Source organism: Sminthopsis crassicaudata, chromosome 6, assembly GCF_048593235.1.
Source record: "Sminthopsis crassicaudata isolate SCR6 chromosome 6, ASM4859323v1, whole genome shotgun sequence".
In the NCBI taxonomy this organism is placed as follows: domain Eukaryota; kingdom Metazoa; phylum Chordata; class Mammalia; order Dasyuromorphia; family Dasyuridae; genus Sminthopsis; species Sminthopsis crassicaudata.
This window is the reverse complement of record NC_133622.1, coordinates 239,963,961-239,975,826: the sequence shown is the minus strand read 5'-3', so window position 1 is coordinate 239,975,826 and position 11,866 is coordinate 239,963,961. Positions and strand designations below refer to the sequence as shown.

At 39.5% G+C, this 11,866-nt stretch overlaps 1 pseudogene; it reads left to right on the top strand.

Annotated features, from left to right (window-relative positions):
* The first annotated feature begins 2,501 nt into the window (after positions 1 to 2,501).
* Positions 2,502 to 3,898, top strand: LOC141546978 (lysine-specific demethylase 4B pseudogene; annotated as a pseudogene).
* Positions 3,899 to 11,866: the final 7,968 nt, after the last annotated feature.

Below are 11,866 nucleotides of genomic sequence, written 5' to 3'. Positions count from 1 at the left end.
TTTCTTGGAAGTCTGATTGGTATAGCACTAAATAAATAGATTAGTTTAGGGAGTATAAGCTGGCAATTCTTAATGAAATTCTATGAATCTCTATGGAAAGACTTAAGAATTTTGATTTTGCTGGGGGTTGAGACAATATTTAATTCAAAATGTTGATAGTTAGGGAAATAGAAGCTGTGATGAGAAAATAATTACCTTTTTTTCGAATGGATGGAAAATGTCTTCTTTCTAGGAAGAATAACTTTGAAATTATAGAATGAACTACAGAGATGGTCAAGGCAGATAGAAAAATGGAAATGTGCTTTTAATTATCTTCCCTCCAAAATATTCAATTTGTCAATCACCTTCTGTTGATTCTTGTTTTCAAAGCACTTGGAAGAGTTCCTTAAATAGATGGGTTTCCTGCCCTGCTCTGTGGGAACATCCTTTCTTCTAGTTTGTTTTACCCTTTTTAATGAGAGTCAAATTTTTTGGGCTCCCAGTTCAGTAAGTTCTGCACCAGTGAATGAGGTAGTACTTCTGATGTCATAAAAAGAACTCTCAGAGGAGAGTCTAGGGATTCAGGGCTTGTCTTGGCTAGTCCAATTGTTAATTGTGTAACACTTGACAAATCATTTCTTAGCTCTGAAAGTAATCATCCCTCTGTGCAAAATCATTCTAATGAAACTTGTACTTCCAACCTCAAGGTGTTCATGGGAAAAATAATTTGAAATGGGTCAAATGCTTCATATAGATGAGTTCTTATTAATTATATAAAACTGATAACAAATGACTGTTAATTGTTTGAAATAATGAGTCAAATATTTATATTTTTTTTGGGGGGGGGCTTCATGAGAGAGTAACATCTTTGTTGAAAATGATATTCATCATGTTTCTCCCCTGAAATTTTAGAAAAGAGAGCTTAACTATTGGAAGAATTATGCCAAAATTAAATGTAGCAAAGAATCTTGACAGGAAAGACCCTCTTCCCAATCCAATTAACTAATCAGAGACATCAACAGGTACAAAGAGAAAACATTTATGTAATGCCTGCAAGGGAGAAACCCAGACACATGCCTGGGAGCCATCCCAACCCCTTCCATCTGCTCTTGCAACCCAACCTGCTTCCAGGTTTGTCCAGGCACTAAAAACAAAAGACTGGACCCTTCTCATTGGATAGACTAAAAGGACATCATTATCCTTGACCAATAATCACCAATGCTGGCTGCCTCCCACAGGTGACATCACTCCCTGCAACTTCTTGTATCTCAGGTTCAAAGTTCATTCCTCCATGGAGTAAATGACCTCCCCCAAGGTCCAAAGTTCTGGGAAAAGGGATCATATGATTCAATACTGAGAAATACTTCATCCAATCAGTTCCATTCATTGCTAAGAAAGGTGGCCAAAAAAGTAAAATTAAGGAAGACCTGAGTTTGATTCATTTCTCATACATTTACTATCTAAATATTTAAGTTTAGGCATTTTGCTTATATCAAATTGAGTTCCTTCAGCTGTAAAAATAAAAAAAAAAAGAAACAAAAGAAACCTATAATGATAGCAGCATGTACCTCATTAGATTAGAATAAGAATCAAATATGTGAATGTCTTTACACTGGTTAATAGGCTTTAAGAATAGAAATTATACAGCTGCTGCTGCTTTTAATACTTGATTGGTTATTTTCTCTTCTCCTAAAGGACAAACATTACATCACTATGTTGGGATCAAATTACAGTGTGTCCAGCTACAGCTGATCAGATCAGAATGAAATCAGATTGCTCCACCCCAGGTTGGGTATAAATTGTGTATAAGCAGAGCATGTCCCTAAACAAGCCAAAAGGCAATCAGATGGAAGAAAGGGATTGAGTTTAGGAAAAATAGAGTTGTATGCAGTAGAGTATACTGAGATATTCCCTGGAGAAACTAAACCTATTCCTGTTCAGCCTATGGATCCTTTGCCTCCAGGCACAGTAGCCTTGACCATTTCACTTTCTGAGAGTGCTTACAAAACAGTGTTCATCCATACACTGATGTGGGAAACTGGAGAATGTGTAGCTAATTTCCTAGTCACTAACACAGGTAGACAAAGTGTGATTTATCAAGCAGGAGAAGTAGAAGTATCAGGCTTATTGTTATATACCCCTAATAAGCAATCTGGTGACAATCGCCCAGATTCTGACTCCAATGAAAAAATCCAGGAATATATTGGACAGCAGCTGTGACAGCTGACTGACCTATGCTTACTATTTATATAAATGGAATACCATTTGAAGCATTGGTAGACAGGGGTGCAGATGCTACAGTTATTAGAGGTGCCAGTTGGCCCAGTCACTGGCCAAATTTAAGGGAACTCCATTTGGAGGACATTAAGAGAGAGCTGAAAGTACTGGGGGAGCAAGCCAGTAAAGTGGCCAGGCCAGAGCTAAGGAGCCAGGGGTGGCTGGCCCAGCTTCCCCATGAAGGACTGAGGAAGCTGACTCACAAAGCAGCAACCATAGGGTTTGGAACTGAGCCATTTGGAATTATGGGGTCTGAGAATCCAAGTCTACACACTCCGAGTTGTAAGATCATGACCTTCTGTCCTACCATTGAGGAGTTTTAGGACTTTGGGAAATATGTGGCCTACACTGAATCCCAAGGAGCTCACAGAGCAGGACTTGCTAAGGTGATCCCACCCAAGGAGTGGAGACCTAGGAAAAGTTATGATGAAATTTATGACATGGTGATTCCAGCTCCTCTTCAACAGGACAATCTGGGTTATTTACCCAGTATAACATAAGGAAGAAAGCCATGACAGTGGGAGATCATCGCCACTTGGCCAACAGTGAAAAGTATTGTACTCCTCCACACCAAGATTTTGAAGATCTGGAACGTAAATACTGGAAGAACCTGCCTTTTGTATCTCCAATTTACGGCGCTGATATCACTGGTTCTTTATATGATGCTGATGTGCAGGAGTGGAATATTGGGAATTTGAACACCCTTTTGGACATGGTGGAACACGAAGGTGGGATGATCATAGAAGAGGTGCACACTCCCTACCTGTCCTTTGGCATATGGAAAACCACCTTTCCCTGGCACACGGAAGACATGGATCTCTACAGTATCAATTACCTGCACTTTGGGGAGCCCAAGTCTTGGTATGCCATACCTCCAGAACATGGGAAACGTCTGGAACGCCTGGCAAAAGGCTTTTTCCCAGGCAGTTCTCAGGGATGTGATGCCTTTCTCCGTCACAAGACAGCTCTCATCTCTCCCTCCATCTTAAAAAAGTACGGCATCCCTTTTGATCGGATCACTCAGGAGGCTGGCGAGTTCATCATTACTTTTCCCTATGGATACCATGCAGGATTCAATCATGGTTTCAACTGTGCTGAGGCCACCAATTTTGCCACATTGAGATGGATTGACTATGACAAGATGGCTACTCAGTGCACCTGCTGAAAGGATATGGTGAAAATTTCAACGGATGTTTTTGTGAGACTGCTACAGCTGGAGCGCTATGAACTGTGGAAGCAAGGAAAAGATATTATTGCTTTGGACCACGTGAAGCCTACAGCACTCACTAGCCCCGAACTGAGTGCTTGGAAGGAGACCAAGGCTGTGCTGAAAGCTAAGCTCCTTGGGAGACAAATTAAGGAAAACAGACACTGGAAAAAGACTGAGGAGGAGAGAAAACCAAATACAGACAGGAAGAGAGAGCAGAACAGAAAGCCTGGCCTATGGTCCCACAAAAAAAGAAGCCAGCCTAGGAGGCATAAGGCGGAAGACCAGAAGTCTTTGGGAGAAGTTATGGCTGCAGAAACCCTTTGGGAGGAGGGCAAAGTTAAGGAAGAACCCAAATATGAGGCTGATCTAGAAGAAGAAGAGCAGCACAAAACTCCTGAAGGCAGTGAAGGCGATGGTAAGACCAAACTCTGAGGACTATGGACAGAATCCTGATGACCTGGCCTTCATGGAGAGCCTCTTGCAGTCACAATACCAGCCTGGAGCCCAGAGCCACATGTTTGGTACAAACTCAATTTTAGAACCAACATCTCCTGACCTCCTACACCCCCACCCTGACCCCCTTTGACCCAAGCTAAGCACCCAGGCAACAGTGGAACAAGTGGACAGCCCTCTCCCTGACCCATTCAATAACTTGCTGTGAATTCCTTTCATCTATATTGAATTTGACCATCTGAGAGACTTGTTTGGCCACAGGCTACCTGGACTCTGCTCAACACACTGCTGATGGTCCTAGGAAAGGAGGCAATGGTAACCTCTCAGATTGCCTGTCACCCGGAGGCTTTAGAACAGCTTCTGCTCCTGGAGCCCATGGATGCCTGGCTCTTGTCTTAGGCTAGGAAGGATTAAAGGTTACATTACAAAAGCAAAAACTACTCAGATTTGTAAACCATGTAAAAGCTCTCATCTTGAAAAGTACTATTCACTGACTACTGATGCAGACTTTGCAATGTGATTTCTGTACAGAAATCACCTTTGTGAAGTTCTATCTATAAATACTTATTGTTAAAAATATAAGAAAAAAAGGGAAAAGGAGAGAAGAGAGAGAGAAAGAGAGAGAGAAAGAGAGAGAGAGAGAGAGAGAGAGAGAGAGAGAGAGAGAGAGAGAGAGAGAGAGAGAGAGTGCTCTGAGAGCTGAGATGAAGCAGATGGGGACTCTCAGGGACAGCAGCTCCTCTGACTCCCAGAGCTCCAGCAGTGAAGATGAGGAGTATACCTCCAGAGACTCTTCATCAAGGGGATCCTCCTCTGCAGTCCTGTCACACAAACCCTGTGGGGAACAGCAGCAGCTCCCCGGGAATAACCGGCTGATGAGCACATTGGGAGATGATTTACAACTGAGCGACTCCTGCAGTGACAGTGATGTCTAGTGTTGGGACTTCCTGCATCTGGTTTGTTGCATCCAGAAAGTTGGAGGACACAAGCAGAAAGCCACCCCCAAGGAGAGCATTTGGACCTTAGTGAGCCCTGAAGCTCACTGAACCTGAGCAGAGTGTGCTTGCATATATTATGGGAATACACTTTTACCTCAAAATCTGGGTATAATAAAAAACACACAAACAAACAAACAAAAAAAAACAAAAAAACAAAAAACAAAAATTCCCAGATATGTTGGAACTATAAGACAAAGCAAAAATAGAAACCCCCACTCTATCACTTTCACCTTCTGAAAGAAAGCCCAAATCAGAAATACTCAAATACAGAGTATTCAAGTCAAAGAAAAAAAGAAGTGTTGTGAACAGCCATAAACAGTTCCAGGATCAAGGAACCCCAGTGAGGATCACACAGAACTACTGAAATACTGACTTTAACATATTTAACATTTATTGTTCTACCCTCCATCTAGGGGAGGCGGTGGGAGGAAGGGAGGGGAAGAGTTGGAACAAAAGATTTTGTGAGGTCAATGCTGAAAAATTATCTTGAACATATATTGAAAAATATATCTTGTCAATGAAAAGCTATTAAAAAAAAAAAAAAGAGTAGTGGCCTGCTTTTGGGAAGGGATGTCAGTAAGAGGTTTGCTGATGGTTGTGGGACAGCAAGGAAAAGCTGGAGAATTTTGGCTTCTAGGAAGGCCTGTCGTCTTTCTTTTCTCCACTGAGACCAAGGTCCATCTGAGCCAGACACAGGCTCAGAAGGGTTGAGAAGGACTGGAAATGCGAAGTTCCATCCTTGACTATTCTCTTGCTGGCTCTCCCTCTTCCTGCACTCCTCCACCAAGATCAAGACTGGGTCAGATGAGTAGACTGTCACAGACTGCAGGAGGAGACTGGGAGAGATGAAGACTGAGGCTGGATCAGACTGACAGACGATGTAAAGGAGATTGACAGACACAGATTGCAGAAGAGATGTGAGGGAGACAATAAAGACTCTAGAATCTATTTGTGGCCATTCTCTTAGGGTCTATCCTGTTGAGACCAAGGCCTGACTGGAGGACTATCAGAAAGCTAGCATGAACATTACTAGGAATTATCTATATCATGAAGTTTTTTCCTTCTTATTTTATAGTTTGGTCAATTCTGTTTTTAAAGTGTCATTGTCTTTGCTATTTTTTGCCTCTCTTAGAAAGGCTTCAATTGTATTTTCATAATTGTCTTTTCCCACTCATTTCCCCCATTTTTCTTCCCTTCATCTTATTTAGTTTTTAACTAAATTTAGCTCTTCAAAGATTTGGGGGAGGGGGTATATTGTGTCTAATTCACTTGTTTCTTCTTTGAGGCTTTCCTTTTGTCTATGTTGACATCATTGTGTTCTTAGTTTGTATCTTCATTTTCCTTGTCACCACTGCAGCTGTTTTGAAGTATTCTTCTTTTTTTTGTTTGCTCAAGTTTAAAGCTTAATTCTTGACTTTTAATTTTAAATTAAACTTGAGCTTTATCCTTCAAATAATAATGAAGTATTGCTCTAAGTTTAAGTGTGTTTATTTTTTTTCATAATACTCTTTTCAGTTCTAGTTTGTATATATATATATAAGACACATTTTCAAAATTATGTGATATGTTCAACATCTCTAAAAATCAAGACATACAAGTTAAAATTACTCTAAAATGTCATTTCACACTGACAAAATTAATCATCTATTTGAAATATATATGACTATGCATATGCTGTTTTCCTACACTAGGCATCTGGAAATATTTTTCTCTCCTAACCCCAACCATAGAGACTAAAACATAAGTATAAACATAAAAATAGTTAGTAAATGATAAAGTATAGTTGAGAAAAATAGTCTTGTTTTTTCATTTTGCCCAAAGTATTAAATAGTAGGTTCAGTATATGTCCTTCCAACGAGTACTTTAAATTTCTTTAAGTATTGAATTATTTGATCTCCTTGCTGTCCAAGGAACTCTGCACAGTTTTCTCTAGTACTCTAGTTCGAAAATGTTGGTTTTGTAGTACTCAGTTTTCTTTATATTGCAGATATCCCCCTCATACATCCCTACTTATTAGAAAACAACATAGCTTTGATTATATGGATATGGAAAAAAACTGATAAAAATGATGTACTTGGAGAAGCTTATGATTCTCCACCAAGTAATTTTTCTTTAATAACCAACTAATGCTACTATCTCAAGTAAAAGGCATATTTTTCAATGGATACAATAACGATTTAAATCTCTCTTTGTTTACAGATTCAAGTTCTTCAATTGTTTCTACATTCTAGTAAAGGTCTGTTGTAAGGGACCTAGAACCAATCTTCCCTGTGCGGAAGGGAGCCGCCCTAATGTCAGTCATCTCCAGGATGTGGTTCCGGGTCGACTAATAGAGCTACATGTCGGTAGATGCGTGGAACTATGATTTGCTTGGCCATATAAGGAGAAAAACGGCTAGGCATTGCTAAAAGAGCTGGCCCCGCCCATGATGGGAGGAATCGGGGAGGGTCCAAGAAGATTCTGTATAAAAGTAGGGAACAGCAACCGCTCGGGCAGACATTTTGGGCAGCAGACAATAAAGAACAGCTCTGCTACATGTTGGCTCTCTGTTTGCTTATTCCCCGCTCCTGTCTCTGGAGCGGGTCCGGAGATGTCTGAAGGCTGGTGATAACATGAAGTGCGCAGTAAGAAACTTTCAGTTTCCAGTGAAGCTGCAGAGAAGCAGACCCACAACAAGTGGCGCCCAAACAGGTACCTGGGCAGTGTATTCGCTGGAACAAGGAAAGATAAGTAGAAAGTCGCGCTCCTTGATTTTTTATCAAGAAGAAGCAAACAGCCTAATTGCTTACATGCAGTTAGATGAGGTATGGGGCAGAAAGCAGTTAAAGCCCAAATCGAGCCAACAGATTCAGGAGTATATGCTTCACAGCTATATAAACTCATAAACTCTGTAAAAAGAATGGAGTGGATCTTAACTTAAAAGCATGCAGAGCCTGGATAGAAAAAATAGAACTCTGTGTCTGTCTGTGTATGTCTGCTTTGAATTTTTTGTTCTGTGTTAAAAGTTAGCACGCTCATAAGACATAAGAATTCAGCATCTGTGTTACAGGCTTAGAAAAATAACAGGCTGAATTGTGGAAATTGAAATTCATTCAGAATAGTAATTCTTTCAGAGTGGTTCAAAATTATTGGTCTTAAAAATTGTTTGTGATTTTAAACTTTTTAACCTGTTGTACCAATTTGTAAGTAAAACAAAAGAAAAAGAAAAAACTTGACTATTTTAAACTGGTGGGGAAGTTTTCTCTGAAAAGCAGATTTTCAAAGTCTGCTAGAAAGGAGTAACTGCAATACAATCTTATCTGCTTAATACCGCCTGGGAAGCTTCTTACTAGTGACCTTGAAGCACTCAGGCAGAAAAAAAAAAAAAAAAAAAAAAAAAAAAAAAAAACTATTTGGTTTGTTTCTGAAACATTGGGTAATTATTTATCATTATGGGTTATGAATCTTGAAGTTTAAAGTTTAAAAAAAAAAAAAAGGGGGGGTGATTAAAGAACAGGGAGGTGAGGGACTTTCGCGAGTGTAGAGAGACTTCCTCGGCAGATTTTCTGCCTTCACAGAGACGCCTCTGCTGAGAGCAGGGAAGATGGGAGGGGGTAATAGTGTTCCCCTCGTGTTGCCAGAAGAGAAAGTGGTGCTAAGAAATAAACACCTCTCGTGCTTGGCAACTCGTCTCTGTGTTAGTTCTTCCTCGGAAGCCGGTGACGACTGAAGACCCAGAAGATGGGTAAGTAGAGGGCAGATACTCCACTCGCGAAGCAGAAGTCCACAAGTGGTCCCGAAGAAAAGGGATAAGAGAGATTGATTTACAAAAGCAATTAATAGTTTAAATGAAGCATCTAGTCAGAAGAGTTATTGGTTTGGAAGTGTTTAAAGTATGTCAGAGAAAGTTTGAGCAAGTAGGCATTGGGAGGAGAGAATTAGTGGGAGCAAATGATTTCAAGAAGAAATCAGTGGGGAAAAGAAGGAACTTGTTGGAAAAGGTAGTCACGGAGAGATGACTGTGAGACGGGACTTATTTTTGCAGGGGTAAAGCAGCAACAGGAAGCTGCAGCTGTTTCTGGTTGAAGAAAGCAAACTGGTTTAAAGGGATTCAAAATTCTTCCTTGTATCCAATATTTGAAACCAAGGATTTGTTTTTTAAGGAAATATGTTATGTCTTTACTTTAACATCTGAAAACTTTACAACTAAACAGGCTTATTGCTCAGACTCCTCCCTTAGGGTTTCAACAGTACATGAGTTTTAGCTTGGAGACGGGGTCCTGGTTAGGACATGGAAGGAGGACAAGCTGACCCTGAGCTGGAAAGGACTGATCCAGATCCAGATCCAGCAGTGCTACACAGGAAAGAGAGTGGACTCAGCATATCAAAATTAAAGGACTGAATGCAGAGAACAAGCTGAGACAAACATTGAAAAGCAACTGATAAACTGTGCATGTAAAATCTTGAAAGCGGTATTGAAACCTCACTATTAGATAAAATATCTATTACTGACACCTCCCCCTCCTACAAAACATCCTCCATCAATCATAAGAGTTCCTAAAACTTGTACCAATAATGTAACTTTTCCTCCTCTGACAAATTGTGTTAGAAAGAAAAGAACCTGGTATGACACTTTATTTGGTGGTGTTGGAACTGGTTTGGGTATAGTTAATTCAATAGACCTTGAGACCTCGGCCAGCAGACTGCGCAGTGCTGGACAAGATGTTTCTCAGGCTTTGACTGTAAATGCTCAATAGTTGCCTACGACGATCCTACTCCACCAAAATAGTTTAAAATATCAAGGCCAATTTCTACAGATTTTGAATGATAGTATTATTACTAGTTTGGGTTTTACTGGAAATATTAGTAAATTATTTAAGTGGACCAAATGCTCTTTACAAAATATGTATACCTAGATACAAAAAGAAAATGCTCAGAGATTGTTGCAATGTGGGATTATATGTTTAATTTACTAGAAGCATGGAAGAAACAATGATCTGAAAATGCTAAGTGTACTTTTTTTTTTGGTGTACTGGAACTCTTGTGTATTGTCAAGTTAAGATATGGGCTGTTATGTGTGAATTTCATGTGTTACCTTTTGTCTTACCTAATTACTTTGCTTTACTTAATATATATGGATATCCTGAACAGATCTTAGTTATGAAGAAACTATTAGAGTCTAATCAGCGTGCATTAAATGAACATCGAATACAGACTCTTATAGCTGCAGGACAACTTATCAAGGCCTCTCATTTAGTAACATCGGATTCTAACCACCATTGGTATGATTTCTTATTTAGATCAGGTAGCGCTACCATTTATTTTAATAGTTTAGCTATCCCCACAGTATTATTATTACTCTTTCTAGTTATATTATGTATATGTAATTGTCTTATGTATTGGAAAATGAAATTAATTTACTCTAATTTCACCCCACTAGCTCAGTCCTCTTCTTATTTTCATGATCTTAAGGCCAAATGATTAAGAAATTTAAAATTTCATATTAGGATTATAAGCTCACTCAAATCTAACAGACCTCAGCTTCCAAATTATGGGAGCTTGACCGTTCCATGAACTCTGTATATTTTTGACACTAGATGCTAGGAACTAGCCATTCCAAGAGAAGTTTGTGCTCCAGAGAAGAGTGGCTCCCTCCCTGGGCATAGACAATTAATAAAGAACTGTCAAGATACAGACGATACGGAACGAGTCAACTAGTGAAGCCCTCCCGTACCCCGCACCTGCACAGAGGTATGTGCCAAACCCTTAAATAATTTTTTGGTAAAAATCCTTCTTTGTCTATAGACATGATAAGAAAATTAACTAGAATGAAACGAGACAGTTCTTTTGATACAGCTATATCAGTGGTGAATTTGGCTCTTAATGTGATAGAGGAAATGCAAATATATCAAATTCAACAGGAGGTAGCTTTTTTAGCTGCAAGTCTACAACAATTTATGATTAAAAAACAATGCTGCTTGGCGGCATCAAGAAAGTTAGGATCGGATAATGGTAAATAGAATCTCACAGTTATCTGATGTAATGCAAATTGTTGTACATCAACAGGCATTGATGTTGAGATATATGAGGATGCAATGTCACTATAAATATTATCCTTTATGTGTAACTCCTATTCCATTTCATTCTTCTCTGTATAATGATCTTGAAATTATTCTGAAAAATGCAACTTTTATGGCAAATGCTACTTCTGAACTTGCTGCTCAGGATGAGATATTGTTAGCTATGCAAAACGCTACTACAACATTTGAAGATGAGTGGGAACGAAAAGAACATGATTTTATTAATTGGTGGAAAAATGTTAATTTCAATGATATCATGCATTGGCTAATCATAGGAGCTGTTGCTTTCCTGCTGTTATTATTGATGCTTTTTATCCTCCCTTTGTTATTCCGAGTTGTATTTGCTGTAATTCAAAAAATTTTGATTGATATGAAGGCGTCCAATGCTTTAAACAAAAGAAGGGAATACAATTGTAACTGACCGTTGGTCAATGAGTCTGATGCCAAATATTTTTTGGTCTTTTGATATTGTTTTTTGATACTACCACTCTTGATGCACTGTTTGTTATATATATATTTTTGATACTGTCATTCTTGGTGCTTTGTCTTCGCCTTTGTCACCCCGAGTTGTGTTAGCTACAAAAGAAAGATCTTGAATTTTGAACCACTACCCTCATATTAAACAAAAAGGGGGAATTGTAAGGGACCTAGAACCGATCTTCCCTGTGCGGAAGGGAGCCGCCCTAATGTCAGTCATCTCCAGGATGTGGTTCCGGGTCGACTAATAGAGCTACGTGTCGGTAGATGCGTGGAACTATGAGTTGCTTGGCCATATAAGGAGAAAAACGGCTAGGCATTGCTAAAGGAGCTGGCCCCGCCTACAATGGGAGGAATCGGGGAGGGTCCAAGAAGATTCTCTATAAAAGTAGGGAACAGCAACCGCTCGGGCA